Genomic DNA, 23220 nt, shown 5'->3' with positions numbered 1-23220 from the left:
TCAACTACGGTGTTTTTTGGGGGTTGTTGCAGTGTGTAAGTTGTATGCCTATTTTCTACATGAAAACACTTCAAAAATAACTTTTTAGTTGTAAAGCAATTTGAGATGTCCTAACGAAGTGAAACTAAGTAACTGTGCTCCTTTCTTCTTTCTTTCTTTCTTTCTTTCTTCCTTCCCTACTTATTATTATTTTATATAATATACAGATATTCATAAAGAAGGCAATGAATATATTGTTAAAATATATGTGTCAACAAATATTAACTGGCTGACAAAAACCATTGAGAGTTTGCTCAACAACTTTAGGATGGAATTGTCACTCCAATTAGTTTTGCTGGTAGCACAGTCAAAGAGTTTTGAAAAAGTTGAGTTTTATGTTACTGTATGTAACCTTGACAATTTCCATCCCAAGCTGCCTACTCTTCAACTATTAAAGTATCTACCACATATTAATTTCATCTTACATCTCTGAAGTAATATTGGGGCACCTTTTTAATGATGAGCAGTTGGCTAGTTTTATTTAAATAAAATCTGAGCCCTGAAATAACTCTGGCATTTGCTATCATAATATAAAACCTTCCAATGCTCTCTCAACCCCTTCCCACCAAGTTTCATCACAGCTTTTGGTAGACACCACCCCAGTGGTTCTTCATGGTCCTGTGAAAGAGCATTTCAGAGAGTATGGAGAACCCTGATGCCTTACATCAGATACACACAGAAGGAGAAGAGGGAGTGCAGCAACCCACAAACTATTCATCCATCTATCTGCTGGGTTAGCCAGTTCCTGCTTTGTTTGTGTAAAAATCAGTCATTCCCACATTGACTTCCGTAGCCACTTGGAACCCATACAAATAGAATAGAAATCAGGGGGATTGTTGTCTGTTGAAGAAGTTCTAGGTTTGGTTTATTATTGTCACATGAGTTCAAGAAACAATCTTATAGAGGTCGGTTCAAGAGTCTGATAATAGTGAGATAGAAACTCCTCTCCTTACTGCCCGTGGCCCACTGATTTCTCAGCTTAAACTATATTGTATACTAGTTAAAACACAGTGATTAGTATGACAGATAATGAGAAATGTCTCTTACAGTACACACTGTAGTAACTTCTACTTTGTAAAAGGCACGCTCGACAACTTCATGCCAAAGAAACGACTTTATCTCGAATGTCAAAACCGTTATGTACATACAAAGGCTTTCACAACCCATACGGCATGGCAGGCACACTATATAAAAAGCCCACCGGAAGTAAAAAGAACGGAAGTAGAACCCCCCATTATCCTAATTAGTATTAACTTACTTTTAATAATGCTCACATTATAACCCCCTTTAAAATCCAACATCCCCAAATGTGAAAAACTAGGAAATAAAAACAGTGGTGTTATTGACTTGCGTACCCCTGAAAACTTATACTCGTATCTCAGCAACAGTTTATTAATACAAAACATCTGGAAAATGTGACAGATTCGACATTCAATCTCACAACAACAAAAAAGAACTATCCTGTCAAAGATTCAGTCTGTCAGGAGGTTTACGAGTGCACTGTGATCTGCACACTACCCCCAGTGACCCAGCAGGCACCGCTGGTGAGGGTGTTTTGGGTGGATCTGGTTTTGGGGGCATGAGAGGGGTCTGTGTGTCTGCGTGAGAATGTCCATCCTCCTCAGGGGACCCTGACCCCTCTGCCAGCATCTCGCCCTCTGGCAAAGTCACTGGTGGACATGCTTCCACCGTAGTCTGTCTTCAAAACTGGAACAATGGGAGCCGCCCACCTTGAAAACTGGACGGGCTTAATAGTGTCCAGCCTCTGTAAACGTTCCAGCTCCTCCTTGACTTTGCCTTTCATGGCGTAGGGCACCAACCTGGACTTAAAAAGATGTGGTGTAGCCTCAGGGTCGACATGGAGTTTCACTGTTACGCCCTTCAGTGTTCCTAGCTCATTCCTGAAAACATCACTGTACCGCTGCAGAATGTCCTCCGTCGTGTGTGCGTATTTAATTTCATGCCAGTTTAGCCGGATTTTGTGAAGCCAATCGTGACCCAAAAGTCTGGGCCCCCTGCCCTTAGCTCTCAGTAGCCTGGCTTCAGCCTTTTGACCCCCGGCTAAAATGTCTGCATATAACACCCCTAAATGAGGTATGGGCTGCCCCATATAGGTCCTAGGTTAGAGCTTTGACAGTCTAATGGGAGGCAGGTTGGACCCCCATGTCCTCCTGTAGGTCTCCTCACTAATGACTGATGCAGTAGCCTCTGAATGAATCTCAAACTTAATGTGACTGTGGCATGATATGATTCAGGTGGTTCCTCATCTGTTTCCACTGCAATCATGTTGTAGGCACACGCTGCCTCTTCATCGGCTTCTTCTAAATGGTGTGTGGCTGCCTGAGCCTGCTGAGCTTTCCCCTGCCCAGGCTTAATCTTACCCTTTGAACTTCTGCACTTTTTAGCTAAATGTCCCTTTTTGCTATCAACATGGCAGACAGTGTCTTTGAATTTGCATAATGTGTCCCTCCACACCGGAAACATTCCACCCACTTTGCCTGTTTACCAGTCTCCCTCCTGACTTGGTGCACTGCCGCTCACTGCGACCCCCCCATGTCCTTTCAGGATATCCTTGACATTATTAGCAGCCATCTCCATGCCTTGGGCAATCTCTAAGGCTCTCTTGAAAGTCAATGGTGGTGTTTCCGCTAACAGACGGCGTTGTATGCCGTCATTATTAATGCCGCATACCAATCGATCACGGAGCATGTCTTCCAACAACGCTCCGAAATCACAATGCTCTGACAGTTGCAGAAGCTCGGCCACGAAATTGGCCACAGACTGACCTGGCTTCCTGAAACGGCTGTGAAATTTACACCGTTGGACTATTGCAGAATGTTTGTAGTGGTTTCCCACGAGCTTGACCAGTTCTTTATATGGAATGTCCCCCAGTTTCCGCGGTGCAGCTAAATTCCTTATTAGCTTGTAAGTCTTTGCCCCACACACACTCAGGAGAATAGAGTGCTTCTTAGCCTCCTTAGTAATTCCATTAGCACAGAAAAAGTGTCCCAACCTTTCCTCATACTCCGACCAGTCCTCGTTTCCTTCCAGAAGTTCCCTGATAGTTCCAAACGTAGCCATCTGAAACGCGAAGCTCCCTTTCGAAAAACGTGCTGATACATTCACAAAACCAGTTTATCTCATCGCCAAAAATATGTAGTAACTTCTACTTTGAAAAAGGCACACTCGACAACTTCATGCCAAAGAAATGACTTCATCTTGAACTTCAAAACCGTTATGTATATACAGAGGCTTTCACAACCCGTACAGCATGGCAGGCACACTATATACAAAGCCCACCGGAAGTAAAAAGAACAGAAGTAGAACCCCCCATTATCCTAATTAGTATCAACTTACTTTTAATAATGCTCGCATTATAACACACACTGGCATTAATTCTTGTATTTGGAATAGTACTTGTGGGATAATAACAAGATATCAAGATAAGAATCCAAACTTGTGAAAGTTAGGTACGAAGTTTGACAATTGTTGATGTTTGTGCAATGCATTGACTGGAAGCAACAGAGAATGAGAAGTAGGCTATTGCATTGGTAAGCTATTTCTGCTTATGAAAATTGAACATACTAATCATAACAATTTTTTACCATGTTGAATCTCCATATTTATACAGCACCCCACCTCCATTGTAATTCCCTGTATGCAACTCCTATAAAAGTGCCTTTAATTCTTCAAGTGCAGAATCCACTGCCTGGTAATCCCACCCTTTGACTGCATTAATTCAATGTTTTTTTCAATGTACTAGTACTCCACTGCAATGCCAGATATTTATTGGCAGTAAATATATTTGAAGCCAAAACCTTCTCTATAGTGTGTAAGAATGTAAAGGCACAATCAATTTTAAGGCTTAGGAAATACTCAAGACATTGTAGTTTTGTGCATTTGTGCCTCGGTCCTATTAGCAAGGCTAGTATTTAATGTGGAGACCATTCACTTCAGTAGGGAGACACCAAAATCAGAATAATCTCAGAAAGTTTGTGACACTGAAAGAAGCGATTTGACCCATTATTACCTTGTTAGTTGTAAAAGCTATCCACTTTAACCCTACCTTCCAATATAAAAGCGTAAAATATTGATACAGAATTAAAACATTTGGCCCATTGAGTCTGGTCTGCTGTTAATTCAAGGCTGATATTTTTGAACCCCATTATCCTGTTTTCTCCCTGTCACCCTAAACCCCCTTAACAATGAAGAGCGTCTCAATCTATACCTTAAGTACACCCAGTGACACTTCCTCCCAGCCCTCTGTGGCAATAAATTTTACAGATTCACCACCTGAGGAAATTCATAGAAAACATAGAAAACATAGAAAATAGGTGCAGGAGTAGGCCATTCGGCCCTTCGAGCCTGCACTGTCATTTATTATGATCATGGCTGATCATCCAACTCAGAACCCTGCACCAGCCTTCCCTCCATACTCTCTGATCCCCCTAGCCACAAGGGCTATATCTAACTCTCTCTTAAATATAGCCAATGAACTGGCCTCAACTGTTTCCTGTGGCAGAGAATACCACAGATTCACCACTCTCTGTGTGAAGAAGTTTTTCCTAATCTCAGTCCTAAAAGGCTTCGCCTTTATCCTCAAACTGTGACCCCTCGTTCTGGACTTCCCCAACATCGGGAACAATCTTCCTGCATCTAGCCTGTCCAATCCCTTTAGGATTTTATGCATTTCAATCAGATCCCCCCTCAATCTTCTAAATTCCAACAAGTACAAGCCTAGTTCATCCAGTCTTTCTTCATATGAAAGTCCTGCCATTCCAGGAATCAATCTGGTGAACCTTCTTTGTACTCCCTCTATGGCAAGGATGTCTTTCTTCAGATTAGGGGACCAAAACTGCACACAATACTCCAGGTGTGGTCTCACCAAGGCCTTGTACAACTGCAGTAGTACCTCCCTGCTCCTGTACTCGAATCCTCTCGCTATAAATGCCAGCATACCATTTGCCCTTTTCACCGCCTGCTGTACCTGCATGCCCACTTTCAATGACTGGTGTATAATGACACCCAGGTCTCGTTGCACCTCCCCTTTTCCTAATCGGCCACCATTCAGATAATAATCTGTTTTCCTATTTTTGCCACCAAAGTGGATAACTTCACATTTATCCACATTGAATTGCATCTGCCATGAATTTGCCCACTCACCCAAGCTATCCAAGTCACCCTGCATCCTCTTAGCATCCTCCTCACAGCTAACACTGCCGCCCAGCTTCATGTCATCCACAAACTTGGAGATGCTGCATTTAATTCCCTCATCCAAGTCATTAATATATATTGTAAACAACTGGGGTCCCAGCACTGAGCCTTGCGGTACCCCAGTAGTCACTGCCTGCCATTCTGAAAAGGTCCCGTTTATTCCCACTCTTTGCTTCCTGTCTGCTAACCAATTCTCTATCCACATCAATACCTTACCCCCAATACCGTGTGCTTTAAGTTTGCACACTAATCTCCTGTGTGGGACCTTGTCAAAAGCCTTTTGAAAATCCAAATATACCACATCCACTGGTTCTCCCCTATCCACTCTACTAGTTACATCCTCAAAAAATTCTATGAGATTCGTCAGACATGACTTTCCTTTCACAAATCCATGCTGACTTTGTCCGATGATTTCACCGCTTTCCAAATGTGCTGTTATCACATCTTTGATAACTGACTCCAGCAGTTTCCCCACCACCGCCGTTAGGCTAACCGGTCTATAATTCCCCGGTTTCTCTCTCCCGCCTTTTTTAAAAAGTGGGGTTACATTAGCCACCCTCCAATCCTCAGGAACTAGTCCAGAATCTAACGAGTTTTGAAAAATTATCACTAATGCATCCACTATTTCTTGGGCTACTTCCTTAAGCACTCTGGGATGCAGACCATCTGGCCCTGGGGATTTATCTGCCTTTAATCCCTTCAATTTACCTAACACCACTTCCCTACTAACATGTATTTCGCTCAGTTCCTCCATCTCACTGGACCCTCTGTCCCCTACTATTTCTGGAAGATTATTTATGTCCTCCTTAGTGAAGACAGAACCAAAGTAATTATTCAATTGGTCTGCCATGTCCTTGCTCCCCATAATCAATTCACCTGTTTCTGTCTGTAGGGGACCTACATTTGTCTTTACCAGTCTTTTCCTTTTTACATATCTACAAAAGCTTTTACAGTCAGTTTTTATGTTCTCTGCCAGTTTTCTCTCATAATCTTTTTTCCCCTTCCTAATTAAGCCCTTTGTCCTCCTCTGCTGAACTCTGAATTTCTCCCAGTCCTCAGGTGAGCCACTTTCTCTGGCTAATTTGTATGCTTCTTCTTTGGAATTGATACTATCCCTAATTTCTCTTGTCAGCCACGGGTGCAGTACCTTCCTTGATTTATTCTTTTGCCAAACTGGGATGAACAATTGTTGTAGTTCATCCATGCAACCTTTAAATGCTTGCCATTGCATATCCACCGTCAATCCTTTAAGTGTCATTTGCCAGTCTATCTTAGCTAATTCATGTCTCATACCTTCAAAGTTACCCCTCTTTAAGTTCAGAACCTTTGTTTCTGAATTAACTATGTCACTCTCCATCTTAATGAAGAATTCCACCATATTATGGTCACTCTTACCCAAGGGGCCTCTCACGACAAGATTGCTAATTAACCCTTCCTCATTGCTCAAAACCCAGTCTAGAATAGCCTGCTCTCTGGTTGGTTCCTCGACATGTTGGTTCAAAAAACCATCCCGCATACATTCCAAGAAATCCTCTTCCTCAGCACCTTTACCAATTTGGTTCACCCAATCTACATGTAGATTGAAGTCACCCATTATAACTGCTGTTCCTTTATTGCACACATTTCTAATTTCCTGTTTAATACCATCTCCGACCTCACTACTACTGTTAGGTGGCCTGTACACAACTCCCACCAGCGCTTTCCGCCCCTTAGTGTTATGCAGTGTTATTCCTTCTAATTTTAGTTTTAAATGAATGTCTCTCCATTCTACAACTGCGCTCTTGGATCCTGAACTCTTACTAATGGTAGCATTGTCTCCATGTCCACTCTTTCAGACCTTTTAGTATCGAGTAGGTTTCAATGAGATCACCCTCATCCTTTTGAACTCCATCAAATGCAAGCCTGGAGACATTAAGCACTCCACCCAGGTTAAGTTTTTCATTTTCCTGACATCATACTTGTGAACCTCCACTGGGCACACTCCAGGGCCAGCATATCTTTCCTTAGAAATGGGGCCAACAATTGCTCACAATATTCCAAAGCTGGTCTTACTAACACCCTATAAAGCCTCAGCAGTACGTGTTTTATTCATCTCAAAATGAATGCTAACATTGCATTAACCTTCTTTACAACTGACTCAACCTTAAGGGCATCCTGAACTAAGAGTCCCATGTCCCCTTGCACTACTGGTTTCAAAATTCTTTTCTCATCTAGAAAATAGTTTGCACCTTTACTGTTGCTGCCAAAGTGCATTGGTTCTGTGGTCCTCCAGGTCATGGGCCACCACGGTAGTGTAGTGGTTAGTGTAATGCTGTTACAGCTCGGAGTGGTAGTGAGTTCTGAGTTCAATTCCAGCACCACTGGTAAGGAGTTAGTATGTCCTGCCATGGAATGTGTGTGTTTTCCCCAGGTGCTCCACTTACTCCCACAGTCCAAAGACAGACCAGGTAGTTTAATTGGTTGTTGCATATTGTCTTGTGATTATGTTAGATTCAATAGGGTTTTTCCAGGTGTGGCATGGCTCAAAGAGCCAGAAGTGCGTACTCCACACTGTATAGCTAAATAAATAAATACCTTACATATACAAGTACTTACAAAATGTGAAGAACATTTCTGCCTCTCCTACTGTAGAAAGCAATGTGTTCCAGACTTCTGCCACCTGTTGTGTGAAAACATTTTCATACAGTTCCCCTTTAATCCTCCTACCAATTAATTTAACTCATGAACCTGAGGAATATCAGAAATGCAAGCATAGGCAAGATTTTCAGGTTGTATATTGTATATATTTCCTGATGTTAAATAGTACCATTTGACCATTTGGATAGCAGTGATAAAAAGGAGGAGACTTGTGCTCAGGAGAGAATACCAGGGACAGCTAGTCTCACTGGCAGGTATCTCACTGAAATCTATAATTATCTTAGCAGGGGAGGTGTGGAGTTGGGATGTCTAGAATTGTGGGTCATAGAATCCATAGTAAGGGATCTGATGAGGAAAAAACATTCATCCAGAAAGTATTGCATCTTTGAAATTCATGACCCAAGAGAGCTATGGAGACTCAGTTGATGTATATATTCAAAACAAAGCAAGGTAGAACTTTAGGTCTGAAAGTAATCAAGAGCTGTAGGGTTAGTGCGGGGAAGGGGTGAGAGGTGAAAATAGCCATGATCCTTTCGAATTGTGGAGCAGGTACAAGGGGTGTAATGGAGGGAGGCTTTGCTAAAACTGTATGCAACACCAGTTGAAGTTCAAATCAAATTTATTATCAAGGTATGCATATTACATCATATACTACATTGGGATTCGTTTTCTTTCAGACATTTACAGGAAAAATACAATAGAATTTTCTGAAAAGCTATACATAAACAAACATAAGACTTGTCAACACCAATGTGAAAAGAAGACAAACTGTGCAGATAAAAATGAGTTAAAAAGAGTGAGTTTCTAGACTGTAGAATTAGATCAGAGTAGTACGGAATAAAGATATCCCCTCTGGTTCTGGTTTTTATTTAATATTTCAGTAATAATGTAAGTATATTGTTCAAGTTCCTGGGTGTCAAGATCTCTGAGGAGCTAACCTGGTCCCAACATATCGATGTAGTTATAAAGAAGGCAAGCCAGTAGCTATACTTTATTAGGAATTTGAAGAGATTTGGCATGTCAACAAATACACTCAAAAACCTCTATAGTTGTACCGTAGGGAGCATTCTGACAGGCTGCATCACTGTCTGGTATGGAGGGGCTACTGCACAGGACCGAAAGAAGCTGCAGAATGTTGTAAATCTAGTCAGCTCCATCTTGGGTACTAGCCTACAAAGTACCCAGGACATCTTTAGGGAGCGGTGTCTCAGAAAGGCAGCGTCCTTTATTAAGTATCTCCAGCACCCAGGACATGCCCTTTTCTCACTGTTACCATCAGGTAGGAGGTACAGAAGCCTGAAGGCACACACTCAGCGATTCAGGAACAGCTTCTTCCCCTCTGCCATCTGATTCCTGAATGGACATTGAAACTTTGGACACTACCTCACTTTTTTTAATATACAGTATTTCAGTTTTTGCACATTTTAAAAAATCTATTCAACATACATAACTCATTTACTTGTTTATTTATTGTTATGTTTTATTTTATTTATTATTTTTTTCTCTCTCTCTGCTAGATTATGTATTACATTGAACTACTGCTGCTAAGTTAACAAACTTGACATCACATGCCGGTGATAATAAACTTGATTCTGATTAAGCATTCTTTGTTTAAATAATAAATTATGGGTTATATGTAAAAGTGCGTGAATGGCACTCGTCATTACGCCATCATGTCATATGTTGTCACCTCACTAAAGTAAAATCAAAGTTCACAGGTTACCCCGGTCTCCCCATGTTGTTCTTTTGATTATTTTTATGTTTTGGAGTTTTATGACAAAACAGATTCAGAAGCCTGATGGTTCTAGGGTAGTAACTGTTCCTGAGCCTGGTGGTTTCGGACTTAAGTCTCCTGTGCTTCCAGCCCAGTGGTAGTAGTGAGAACTGGGCATGGCCTGGATGGTGTGGGTCTCAGATAATAGGTGCTATTTTCTTCTGGCAATGCGCTATTTAAATGAACTCAATAGTGTGGAGAGCTCACTGCTGTTGTGGCTCCTTTGTAATGATACGTAAAAGCTTGTCTAAAGACAGATTAGCGTATTTGAAAGAAATTAGGCCATAGTTTGAGTATTACATGTAATTCTGGTCAACACATTTCAGGATGCCGAGACTTGAGAACTAAAATTCAGGAGTTGCTCTTTCTAGATGGGGTACTGAAGAGATGTGTCAGCGTTGGAAAAAGATAATGCGAATGCAGCGTAAAGCAGGATAACCGATAGTAACTGAAGGGTGATTTAATTGAATTTGATTAAGATTATTCAGTGCACTACAGTTCCAAGAGTTGTATAGTGGGAGAGGGATTTCAAAAGTAGTGAGCAGGAGAAATTGGGACACTCTGCACACCCGAGGACGTGTTGGATTGTGCATAATTAGGAACTTGGCAAAAGCCGATAAGAAGAAGTTAGGTTTAAGTGGAGCAGCCATTGTGTGAGTTGGCCAGTGTTAGAATGGGGAGTTCAGGCTTTGGCTTATAGAGGCTTTTGCACAGAGAGGTGTAGGCTGTAGGTAGATTTTTTGTTTAATTATTGCACAGTTCGATCAGTGGGAATGCCAGGCAGGATAGTGGAATGCTCTTCTTGTGGGATGTGGAAATGCAGGAAGTCCTCCAGTGTCCCTGACGATTACACCTGCAAGAATTGTATCCAGTTGCAGCTTTTCACAGACCATGTTAAGGCGCTGGAGCTGGAGCTGGAGATGGATGAACTTTGCATCATTTGGGAGGCTGAGGGATTGATTGACAGGACATCCAGGGAGGTAGTTACACCAAAGGTGCAGGACACAGGGAACTCGGTGACCATTTGGAGGGGGAAAGGAGATAGGCAGCAGAGGACCCCTGTGGCTGTTCCCCTCAACCACAGGTAAACTGCTTTGGTTATTGTTGAAGAGGATGACTAGCTGAGGAAAGCCACAGTGGTCAGTTATCTGGCACCAAGTCTGGCTTTGTGGTTCTGAAGTGAAGGGGTGGTAAGAGATGAGCTGTAGTGATGGGGGATTCATTGGTTAGAGGAACAGACAGGAGGTTCTGTGGATGAGAATGAGATCTTGGCACAGTATGTTGCCTCCCAGGTGCCAGGTTAGGGATATCTTGGATCGGGTCCACAGCATTCTTAAGTGGGAGGTTGAGCACCCAGAGGTCGTGGTCCATGTCGGAGCCAATGACATGGGTAGGAAGAGTAACAAGGTCCGGGAAAGTGAATTCAGGGAATTAGGTGCTAAATTAAAGGACACGACTTCCAGGGTGTGATCTCAGGATTGCCAAGGTGGGGGTGGGGGGGTTAAACTGAAGTTGCAGGAGGATGGGATGGGAACCAGAGTGCCAGAACAGGAAATGGAGTGGTTGTTGGGGAAGGATGTTGTTAAACCTACATACAAAGACAGGAATTGAAAGATTGTGCATGGTGGGACTAATGTTCTGAGCTGTGTGTATTTAAATGCATGGAGTATAGCAGGAAAGACGTTTGAGCTTAAGGCATGGATCAGCACATGGAATGATGACTTAGTAACTATTAGTGAGACTTGGTTGTGGGAGTGGTGTCAGGACTGGCAGCTCGGTGTTCCAGTGTTTCGTTGATTTAGATATGATAGAGCAACAGGATTTAAAGGGGAAGGGGCAGCATTTCTAGTCAAGGAAAATGACATGGCAGTGCTCAGTCAGGACAGATTGGAGAGCTCATCTAGTGAGGCTTTATGAATAGAACTGTAGGATACAAAAAGTATGACTACATTAATGGGATTATATTATAGACCATCCAACAGTCCGCAGGATTTAGAGGAGCAAATTTGTAGAGAGATTGCAGACTGTTGCAAGAGACTTAAGGTTGTCTTAAGGTGATTTTAACTTTCCACATATTGACTGGGACTCCCATATTGTAAAAAGAGCTGGATGGGAAAAAGTATGACAAATGTGTTCAGGAAATTTCCTTAATTAGTACATAGAAATCCCAACTAGGGATAGTGCAATACAAGTAAATGGAATAGGGCAGTTGACAGAGGTTTATGTAGGGAACACTGCTCACTCTCTCCACTTCTGATCCCTCTATGAGGATTGGTATGTGTTCCTTTGTCTTACCCTTCCTGAAGTCCACAATCAGCTCTTTCGACTTACTGATGTTGAGTTCCAGGTTATTGCTGCGGCACCACTCCACTAGTTGGCATATCTTGCTCCTGTATGCCCTCTCGTCACCACCTGAGATTCTACCAACAATGGTTTTATCATCAGCAAATTTATAGATGGTATTTGAGCTATGCCTAACAACGCAGTCATGTGTATATACAGAGTAGAGCAATGGGCTAAACACATACCCCTGAGATGCCCAGTGTCGATCGCCAGCGAGGAAGAGATGTTATCACCAATCCGCACAGATTATGGTCTTCCGGTTAGGAAGTTGAGGATCCAAATGCAGAGGGAAATATGGAGGCCCAGGTTCTGCAACTTCTCAATCAGGATTGTTGGAATGATGGTATTAAATGCATATGTATTTAATCGATGAACAGCATCCTGACATAGGTGTTTGTGTTGTCCAGGTAGTCTAAAGCTGTGTGAAGAGCCATTGAGATTGCATCTGCTGTTCACCTATTGTGGTGATAGGCAAATTGCAATGGGTCCATGTCCTTGCTAAGGCAGGAGTTCAGTCTAGTCATGACCAACTTCGCAAAGCATTTCATCACTGTTGATGTGAGTGCTACCGGGCGATAGTCATTAAGGCAGCTCACATCATTCTTCTTAGGCACTGGTATAGTTGTTGCCTTTTTGAAGCAAATGGGAACTTCCACCCATAGCAGTGAGAGGTTGAAAATGTCCTTGAATACTGCCGCCAGTTGGTTGGCACAAGTTTTCAGAGTCTTACCAGGTACTCCATTGGGACCTTCCGCCTTGCGAGGGTTCATTCTCTTTAAAGACAGCCTAACATCGGCCTCCAAGACAGATCACAGGATCATCAGGTGCAGCAGGGATCTTCACAGCTATAGTTATATTCTTCCTTTCAAAGTGGGCATAGAGGCATTGAGTTCATCTGATAGTGAAGCATCGCTGCCATTTACGCTATTGGGTTTCGCTTTGTAGGAAGTAATGTCTTGCAAACCCTGCCAGAGTTGTTGTACATCTGATGTTGCCTCCAACCTCATTCAAAATTGTCTCTTCGCTCTTGAACTGGCTCTCCACAAATCATACCTGGTTTTCTAGTACAGGCCTGGTCACCAGACTTGAATGTCACAGATTTAGCCTTCAGCAGATGATGTACCTCCTGGTTCATCCACGGCTTTTGGTTTGGGAATGTACAGTAAGTCTTTGTAGGCACACACTCATCCACACAGGTTTTAATGAAGTCGGTAATAACTGCAGCATACTCATTCATTCGAAGATGAATCCCTGAATACAGATGTCCATCGATTCAAAGCAGTCCTGTAGGCACTCCTGTGATTCCCTTGTCCATACCTCTTGGTCCTCACTATTGGTTCTGCAGTCTTCAGTCTCTACCTATACCCAGGGAGTAGAAGTATAGGGACTGGACATCCATAGTGAAAGTGAGACAATCGGGGCCAGGGAGCTTAATTTCTTTGAAAAGATTGCGCATGTGAAATGTTACAGATGTAGGTAGGAAGGGACTAAACCAACAGAGATAAAACAGAGTTGAGGTATGCAGACACAAGTTCATTGGGCAGAAGCAGGCAGAACCAATGAGTCTAACTGGACAATCAGGTTTGTGAATCTTGGGTAGGAGGTAGAAATGGGAGGTGCAGGGTAAGGGAACTATGAGGTTGGTGGCAGTGAATAGGAAATTTAGAGTCAATGGGATTGGTAATAGTGCAGGAGACAGTGGCCTGATGCTCCTTAGTGGGGTCCTGTTCAAGGTGTAAGAAAGAGGAGGTGTCTGAGAGTTGTCACCTGGCCTCAGTAAGGTAGAGATCAGTCCGCCAGAATACTACAGCTCTCCCCTTATCTACGGATTTGATGGTAAGGTTGGGATTAGTGCGGAGAGAGTGGAGAGCAGCACGTTCAGAGAGGGTGAGGTTTTGAATTGGAGAGAGGAGTGTTAAAGTCGAGACTGTTGATGTCTCATCAGCAGGTAGCGATAAAAGATCCAGGGCAGGTAGAAGACCAGGGTGGAGGAGGAGGGTTGAAGATGGGAGAAAGGGTTATTGGTGTGGCCTCGAGAGTCCTTGCCAAAGAAGTAGGCACAGAGTTGGAGGTGATGGAAGAAAAACTCAGCGTCATGATGACCGGGGAACCTATTGAGCGGGGGGGAGGGGCAGGGGGACAAAGGGACGTAAGGCAACCTTGTAGCATATTGGCCTTCATAAATCAAGCACCTCTGCTCCATCTGCCAAAAGGGGAATATCCCCGTTGCTGACTATTTTAATTTCTATTCCCATTCCAATCTGACGTGTCAGAGTCAGAGAATTAGAATCAGAATAAGGTTTTCTATGACCATCATATGTTGTGAAATTTGTTAACTTTGTGGCAGCAGTACAATGCAATAGAAAAAAAAAGAAAATCGTGAATTACAGCCTCCTCTTTTGCCATGATGAGGCCATACACAGGTTGGAGGAACAATATCTCATATTCCTTCCAGATATCTTCCAACCTGATGGCATGAACATCAATTTCTCCTTCTGATAATTCTTTCCCCTCCCCCTTCTCTCTTCTTCTGTTCCCCACTCTCACCTCTTCTTACCTGCCTGTCACCTCCCCCTGGTGCCCCTCCTTCTTCTCCAGGCCTTTACCTTTCCCACTCACCTGTTACCTTTTAGCTAATCTTCCTTCCACTCTCCCCACCTTTTTATTCTGGCATCTTTCCCCGTCCTTTCTAGTCCTGAAGAAGTGTTTCAGCCCAAAGTGTCAACCGTTTATTCACTTACATAGATGCTGCCTGACCTGCTGAGTTCCTCCAACGTTTTGAGTGTATTGCGTTGAGTACAGGAGTTGGGATGTTATGCTGACGTCGTATAAAACACTGATGAGGCCTAATCTGAAGATTTATATGTAGCTTTTGGCACCTACCTACAGGAAAGATATCAATAAGTTTGAAAGAGAGCAGAGAAGATTTTCAAGGACGTTGTCAGAACTTGAGGACCTGAGTTATAGGGAAAGCTTGAATAGGTTAGGGATTTATTCTTTGGAGTATAGAAGAATTATGGGTGATTTCATAGAAGTATACAAAATTATGAGGGATATACAATTGCAAGTAAAAGTTTGTGAACTTTGCAATTACCTGGATTTCTGCATTAATTACTCGTTATATGTGGACTGATCTTCATCCAAGTCACAATAATAGACAAACGCAATCTACCTAAAGAAATAACACACAAACAATCGTACTTTTCATGTCTTTACTGAATACATTGTTTAATCATTCACAGTCCAGGCTGGAAATAATATGCAAACCCTTGTATTTAATAACTGGTAAGAACTTCCTTTAGCAGCAGTAACCTCCACCAAACGTTTCCTGCTGATCAGTCGCACAATGCCAAGGAAGAATTTTGCGCCATTCCTCTATACCAAACTGTTTCAGTTCATCCAATTTTCTGGCATGAGCAGCCCTCTTCAAGTCATGCCACAGCATCTCAATTGGGTTAAGTTCTGGACTCTGACTTGGCTATTCCAAATACAAATTATCTTCTTTTTAGACTATACTGTTGTTGATTTACTCTTGTGTTTTGGATCATTCTCTTGTTGCATCATCCAACTTCTATTAAGCTTCAGGTGATGGACCACTACCCTGACAATCTCCTGTAAAATGTCCTGATACAATTGTGAATCCATTGTTTCCTCAATGATAACAGGCTGTCCAGGCCCTGAGGCAGCAAAGCAGCCCCAAACCATGACGCTCTTTCCACCATGCTTCATAGTTGGGATGAGGTTTTGGTGTTAGGGTGTAGTGCCCTTTTTCCTCCAAACTTAGTGGTCTGCGTTTCTGCTTTTGCTCAACTTTTGTCTCATCTATCTACAGAACATTGTAACATTGTTCCAAAAGCATGATGGAACATCTAGCTAGTCTTTTGCAAACTTGAGATGTGCAGCAATATTTTTTTTAGAGAGCAGTGGTTTCCTCCGTGGTGTCTTTCCATGAACACCATTCTTGTTCAGTGTTTTTTTTATAGTGGACACATGAACAGAGACTTTAGCAAGTTCGAGAGATTTCTGCAGGTCTTTTGCTGTTACCCTTGTGTTCTATGTTACCTTCTTCAGCATTCCACATTGTACTTTTGGTATGATATTTGCAGGACGCCCTCTCTTAGTGAGAGTAGCAACAGCACTGAATTTCCTCCATTTGTAGACAATTTCTCTTATTGTGTACTGGTGAAAACTCACGTCTCTAGATATGCTTTAGTAGCCTTTTCCAACTTCATGCATCTCCACAATTCTTCTAAGATTCACTGAAAGTCAATTTGATCAAAACATCATAGACATGTAATGCCCTGGTTCATATTTTTTACTGTTATGCAGTATGTATTTTATTTTGTGCAGCTCTGTAAGAGCTGTTTGTTCTGCCTTCAGCCAGTTGGGGTTATTGTTGAAGATAAGGGATGATGTGGAGTGTGTGCGGGAGGTTTTTCTTGGTGAAGGACAATAAGGTTGGTCTTGGGTTTTTTGTTCGAGAGGAGATGTAGAGAGAAGACACCGGGGAGAACCGGTCGTAGCATACGATCCGGTGGGAGACTCGTTTGCTCGAGATGGATTGTGAGCAACATTTGGAAAGTGGTGTATGCTTTCACGTTGACTGAGGACCCAGTGCGTGAGTGACAGAGGAGTTCAAGATGAGCTCCCACTTGTTCACATTTGACTGTTTAATTAGAATGGGCCCTTTTTTGTTATCTAAATACTACTAAAACTCTCATGCTCTTGTCTGTCTGTTTGTCTGTTTGTGACCTCCAATTAGCGCAAACTGTGCATTACAGCGGCACTTTATTTGACTAAATTGAATTAAAATGTGCTAACTTACAGAATGCAGGCAAAGTTCAGGGTTATATATTCGTATAAAATTGCTTATTCACCAAAATCAACAGGCTGGTTTTCACCCGAGAGCCGGTCCACCATCATGGAAATCGGGATGCGACAGCCCAACGCATGCGCACGGCCAGCCTCAGCAGTGACATCTACCAGAGCAAAAGGGCAGGGCAGCTCTATTTTGAGGAGCATGTGCAGGGTTGGGACAGATCTAACTGCCACCCATCAATAAGAGATAATTAAATCTTATTGTAATGACATACTTCAAGACACCCATAAAACCCTTTGCTGCAGTCAAAGGATAGCGGTGACTATATCACGTCTATTTCGGAGAACGCCAACCACATCATCAGGAATAATCAGCATCTTTTGGTGTTACTGCTTCGTATCTTCTATTCAGCATTAGTGTAAAAAAAAATGGTCAGCCTAATTATGCCATGTGGAAAGGGAAGGGGGACATTATGGTCAAGAGATGACGCCAAATGTCGTCGGGAAGCAGCAAGGAGAAGGGGAGAACAAGAATCGGATAAGGCCAGGGCCGCACGACTCCGGGGTCAAAGAGTCAGGACAAAAAAAGATGAGAGAAGAAGAGACAGAGGAGGAGAGGCATGCACGTCTCCAGGACCAGAGACAAACAACAAACAGCAGAGGAGATGAAGAGACGGGGGATGAAAGGGCTGCACGTCTCCAGAGTGACAAAAACAGGCAGAGAAGGAGGAGAGAGGAAGAGACAAAGGAGCTGAGAAATGCACATCTCCAGGATGAGAGACAAAGAACAAACAGCAGAAGAGATGAAGAGACAGCGGATGAAAGAACTGCACATCTCCAGAATGACAACGAGAAGCACAAGTGTGGCAGATAAACCAGAAATGATGCCATCAAAAGTGTCTTTCGTTAAATGAGGAGGAGCTAAATTTGCTTTGCTACGTGTCGTTCTTCTTTAGTAAACTGAGGTTTTCTATTTCAGTTTCCAAAGCAAAGTGATACCAATAGCATTCAGAAAAATTTAATGTTCATTCTGGTCACATCAGACTGCACTACCCTTCTCTCAAAGGGTGTCCCAACTGGTCACCCCGTTATTTACTTCTTTACTAATCCTTCAGTTAAAATTCATGAATATAATTCCTTTAATTGTATACAATGTACTGTCTGTTATTCCGTGGCATTAATTTGTAACAGGGTAGCAAATGACACAGCATCCACACAAACCGAGGTTTGGAGTGGGACCCAGTGCACTTCAATCTCTAAAGTTTGGCGGGGTTGGAGGTTGTCTTCCCTAGACTTACACAGCCAAGGAAACTGGGGTGTTTCAGACATAAACAGATCTTTCTTGAGGAGAGCAGGCTCTGTTAGTAACCTGACTTTGTGTGTCTTTTTTATAGGGCAGGGAACTTCTACAACCCACACCTCCAATCCCATCTCATTGATTGGAATAACTGACTCCAAGTAACTTTTGTAAATGGCATTACCCCAGAGGTTCACATACCTTTTTGAAACTAGAATGTAATTGTTTAAATGGTGTTCTGAGTATTGATGAGAAAAAGTACAATTGTTTATGTGTTAGTATTTTAGGCAGATTGTGTTTGTCTATTATTGTGACTTAGATAAAGATCAGACTACATCTTATGAGTAGTTAATGCAGAAAACCAGGTAATTGCAAAGGGTTCACAAGCTTTTTCTTGCAACTGTATATCACTCAGAATTTTGTATACTTCTATCAAGTCTTCCCTCATTCTTCCTTGATCCAGGAAATAAATTCCTACCTATCTGACCAACTGCAGATAGGGTAAATATAAGCAGGCATTTTCCACTGAGGTTGGGTGAGACTGGAACTAGATGTCATGGGTTAAGGGTGAACGGGGAACATGAGGGGGAAGCACTTCACTCACAGGGTGGTGAGAGTGTGGAACGAGCTGCCAGGGGAGTGGTGGGTGCGGGTTTGCTTTCAACATTTAAGAGATATTTGGATGGGGACGTGGATGGGAGGGGAATGAAGGGCTATGGTACAGGTGCAGATCTATGGGACTGAGCAGATTAATAGTTTGGCATTGACTAGGTGTTTCTGTGCTGTTGGATTCTGTGGCTCAACAACTCTATAATGAAAAGCTTAGAAAGATTAATTAGGATAGACCATCATCCCTTAGCAGAGGGATCAAAAACAGGGAGTAAAGGCTTAGAAATTAGTTCCCGTGTGAAGGGAGGCCATCTGTCTGTGAAATTAATATGGCTATGTAAAACAGAGATAGAAATGTGAATTTGTGATAAGGATCTGAAAGTGAAAAAAGTCAAATCTCCAATATCTTAATATTAACTGGGATACACATATTGTAAAGAGTACAGAGTAAACAGGGTTTCTACGCTATGTCCAGGACAATCCAACATGTAGCAAATCCAACCGGAGGAGTAATTCTCAATTAGGTTCAGTGACTGATGCTTGACTAATGGAAGTATTATTCTGATGCCCTTTTTTTTGGTAATGATCATAATTCAGTTAGTTTTATCATGGTTATGGAGAAATGACAAAGGAAAGAGTAATGATTCTATATGGAAGGAAGATAAATTGGGGAAGTAATTTAACAAATCCGACTTGCAGCAGCTACTTGAAAATAAATCAGTGTCAGAGTAGCGTGAGACATTAGAAAAAGGGGATTCAAAGGTGTTCTGCATAAAGGAGGGATATCACTTCCTAATAAGTGGTAGCCTGGATAATATGATGCACAGGTAGTAGGATGGGTGCCACGGTAACGTTGTGGTTAACGCGATTCTATTACAGCCTGGGGCGTCAGAGTCTGGAGTTCTATTCCAGCTTCCTCTATAAGGAGCCTCTGCACGTCCTCCCTGTAGAATGCATAGGTTTTCTCCATGACCTCTGGTTTAAGGATGTACCGGGCAGGTTAATTGGACAATGTAAATCGTCCCATCATTAGATTAGGGTTTTCCTTTATTTAGCAATACAATGTAGAGTAGGCCCCTCCTGACAACCCCGATTAACCCTAACAAAATCATGGGACAATTTACAGGGACCGATTAACCTGCTGATACTGGTATGTGTTTTGGACTGTGGGAGGAAGCTGGAAGACCCAGAGAAAACCCACACGTTCCACAGGGAGGATGTACAGAATGGCACCAGAATTGAACTCTGAACCCCGAGCTGTAATAGCATGCGCAGTCAGGGTTGTCAGGGTTTGGTGGGCAGTGCGACTCGAAGGGTTGGAAGGGCCTATTTTATGCTGTATCTCAAATTAAAAAAAATAGAAGGAAAGATTTGGTAGGATAACAGAAACAAAACAATCAGTAGAGTAAGTCAAAAAGAGTATTGAAAGTGTAGGGGTGAAATTTAAGAAGAAATTAGGAAAACAAAGAGTGTGTATGAAAAAAAGAAAAATTAATGAAAGACATATAAAGAGTAAGAGGATAACCAGGGAAAGAGTCAGCTGAGTGTGAGGAATTGAAAAGGAAACAAAGGGTATGTGAGTTTAATTCTTAATGAGATTTTGTGACAATCTTCACAAAAAGGGGATCATGCTGATGCAATTAAGGATGGAGATTATGAAATATTATCGGGATAAATATTGCAAGAGAGGAAGTATTAAAAGGTTTAGCATCTTTGACAGTGCATAAATGAAAAGGCACGTGAAAATATATCCCAGTTAAAAGAAGCAGAGGAAGAAATTGTCAAAGCTCTGATAATCATTTTTTATCCACCTTAGCAAAAAGAGAAGTGCTAAATGATTGGGAGGTTGCTAACATAATACCACATTATAAGAAATATGTATCAAGAGTGTGGTGAAGATTTATGAGGGTATTTTCAGGGCTGGAAAATATTAATGAGGGAAGATTGGATAGGTTGTGGCTTTTTTCTTTGGAACAAAGGAAAAGTGTATGAAGTGAAGATTGTCATGGGCTTAGAGAATAAATAGAATAGACTTTATTCTCTTAGCAGAAGGATCAAAAACAGGAAGTATAGATTTTCAGAAAGATGTGGCCTGTCAAATTGTTTCTGGCTCTATTAGAATAATCCAATTTGTTCCTCACCCTCATTCTCTACCCACATCTCTACAAACTCTTTCAATTTGGATAATAATTCAGTTTATTTCTATAAATTAAAATTGAATCTGCCTTCACTATCACCCCTGGCCATGCATTCCAAATTCTAATCAGTCAGTGGATAAAAAAAAGCAGGCCTGTACTCCGGTCATTTCTCATTCTTTTGTCAATCACTTTAATTTTATGTCCCCAAGTTATTGATCTTTACATCAATGGGAACAGTTTCTCTCTACCTTGATTCTAAGCTTCACAGTTATAAATCCCACCCCCCCCATCAAATGTTCCAGGGAGAACAACCCTGGTTTGTCCTAACTTCCTCTTCCCTGGACTCATTTGGAAAATCTCTTCTGTACCTTCTGGAAAACAATTATATCCTTCCTTACTTCAGGCACCCAGAACTAGATGTAATATTCCAGTTGTGGCCAAACCATTGTTTTGTAAAGATGAACATGACTTCCCTGATCTTGCATCGTCCTCCTTCATTTATAAAGTCCAGGACCCCACTGGTTTGTTTCTTAACTTGCTCTGTCATGTTCAACAGACAGTGCAGATGCACCCCAGTCACCTCTGTTTTGTACTTCTTTTAGAACTGTGTGCTCCAGTTTAGAACACTTGCCCTCAGCCCTCAGTATTTCTAAAAGAAGTTAATAGTCCATATTTCTCAACATTAAATTTCATCTGCCACTCACCAATTTATACCTCCTTAAATTCTCTATTTAATCCTCCTCAGAATCCACTATTCCTCCAAATTTTGTGGCATCTGTGTATTTTGAAAACAGAACTAATTTGTGAATACATATTAAGCATTGACCCGAGGGAATACTATGGTACACTTCTCCACAATCTGAAAATAACCTTTCCTACTATTTCTATATTTGCATAACTGAACCGCTTTGTACCCATTCTGCTCAAATCTGGGCCGATCTGATGGTCTTTACTCTTTTAATTCTATGAAGTTCAGTCTTCAATAGATTCTTCATTTATATTGCAAAGGGATCAGAGATCAGGAAACATGGATTTAGACTAATAGGTGGAAGAGTTAGAGGCAGGGTGACAAGTTGAGAGGGTGATAAGGAAGGCATCTGGTACAGAGCAGGGAACGGGGTATCAAGTCAGAAAGTCATATTGCAGTTGTATAAATCTTTAGTCTGGCCACATTTGGAGTATTATGCACAGTTCCAGTAGCCACACGACAGGGAGAATGCAGAGTCTATGGAGAGGATGTACAAACAGTTCACCATGAGTATTAGGCATTGGAGAAGTTAGGCACTCTTGGATTGATATAAGGGGAGAATGACGGGCAACCTGATAGGATATAAAACTATGAGAGGCATAGAAGAGTCTTTTTCCCATAGTGAAAATGTCAAATACTGGAAGGCATAGATTTGTCAGGGTAAAAATTTAGAGGAGATATGCCTGGTAAGATTTTACGAAGCGAGTAGTTGTATGGAATATACTCCCAGGGCAGGTGGTAGAAGCTGATATGATGGTTACAGGTGGAAGAAAGAGCACCATGTTTGGTGCTGACATAGTGGGCTAAGGACCTGTTCTGGTGCTATACTGTTCTATATTCAGCCAGAGAGTGGGAGGGAAATTAGTACTTGAAACTTCATCAAAATTTTTAAAGGACTTGGAAGCGCAGTTGAAGAGCTTGTGACTTGTAGGACTGTGAACTGAGTGCTGGAAGGTTGAACTAGATTAGCAGAAACTTTCATTAATTCAATTTCTACAATTGTCTCCACTGTCTTTAGTGATGGCTTTGACCTTCAGGCAGTAAATCAACAACCCCATGATTATCTTTGCCATCCATTTTATTAGAGGTCCTTTATCCCATATTTAGTCAAATGCCACGACTGCATCTCCCAAATTAAACTCTTCTGTGCCTAGGATGGTAATCTAGAGTGGGTTGTTCTTTGTGAAACTGAAGATGAGCATCCATTAAGGTACTGGATAGTGTCACTTGAGAGCACTCTCTATGACAGCTTCTATCATGGCATTAATGATTAAGGGAAATGTGTTGGGTTGAATTTGCTCTGTCTTTTTATAGGAAAAACGTAGCAGTGCAATTTTTCCTACTACTCCTTCCTTGGCGACTTAATTATTTATTTGTTAATTAGCTATTGCCATTTAAGAATGTGCCAAGACAGCAAAATTTTATTCTGAAATAATATTCATGTAAGCGTTTGGCTATTTCCATGGATACTGCTTCTGCTGTGTAGCATGCACATAGTTGCAGCTTATTTACAGCTATGTTTGTGCTGATTTTCACATTGACTGATCTAATGTTGGTCATTTGACTTGGTAGTGGGAGAGGAAGGATTATATGAGGCTTAGAG

The 23220-nt window shown here is 41.9% G+C and overlaps 1 protein-coding gene across 1 annotated transcript in view; it reads left to right on the top strand.

The window, feature by feature from the left end:
- LOC140194753 (tomoregulin-1-like) overlaps window positions 1-23220 on the top strand; it is a 287906-nt gene that overhangs the window by 124847 nt on the left and 139839 nt on the right. The window lies entirely within an intron of this gene.

Source organism: Mobula birostris, chromosome 3 (genome assembly GCF_030028105.1).
Source record: "Mobula birostris isolate sMobBir1 chromosome 3, sMobBir1.hap1, whole genome shotgun sequence".
NCBI classification, from domain to species: Eukaryota; Metazoa; Chordata; class Chondrichthyes; order Myliobatiformes; family Myliobatidae; genus Mobula; species Mobula birostris.
The sequence above is the reverse complement of the archived record's forward strand: the minus strand, read 5'-3'. Positions and strand labels throughout refer to the sequence as shown.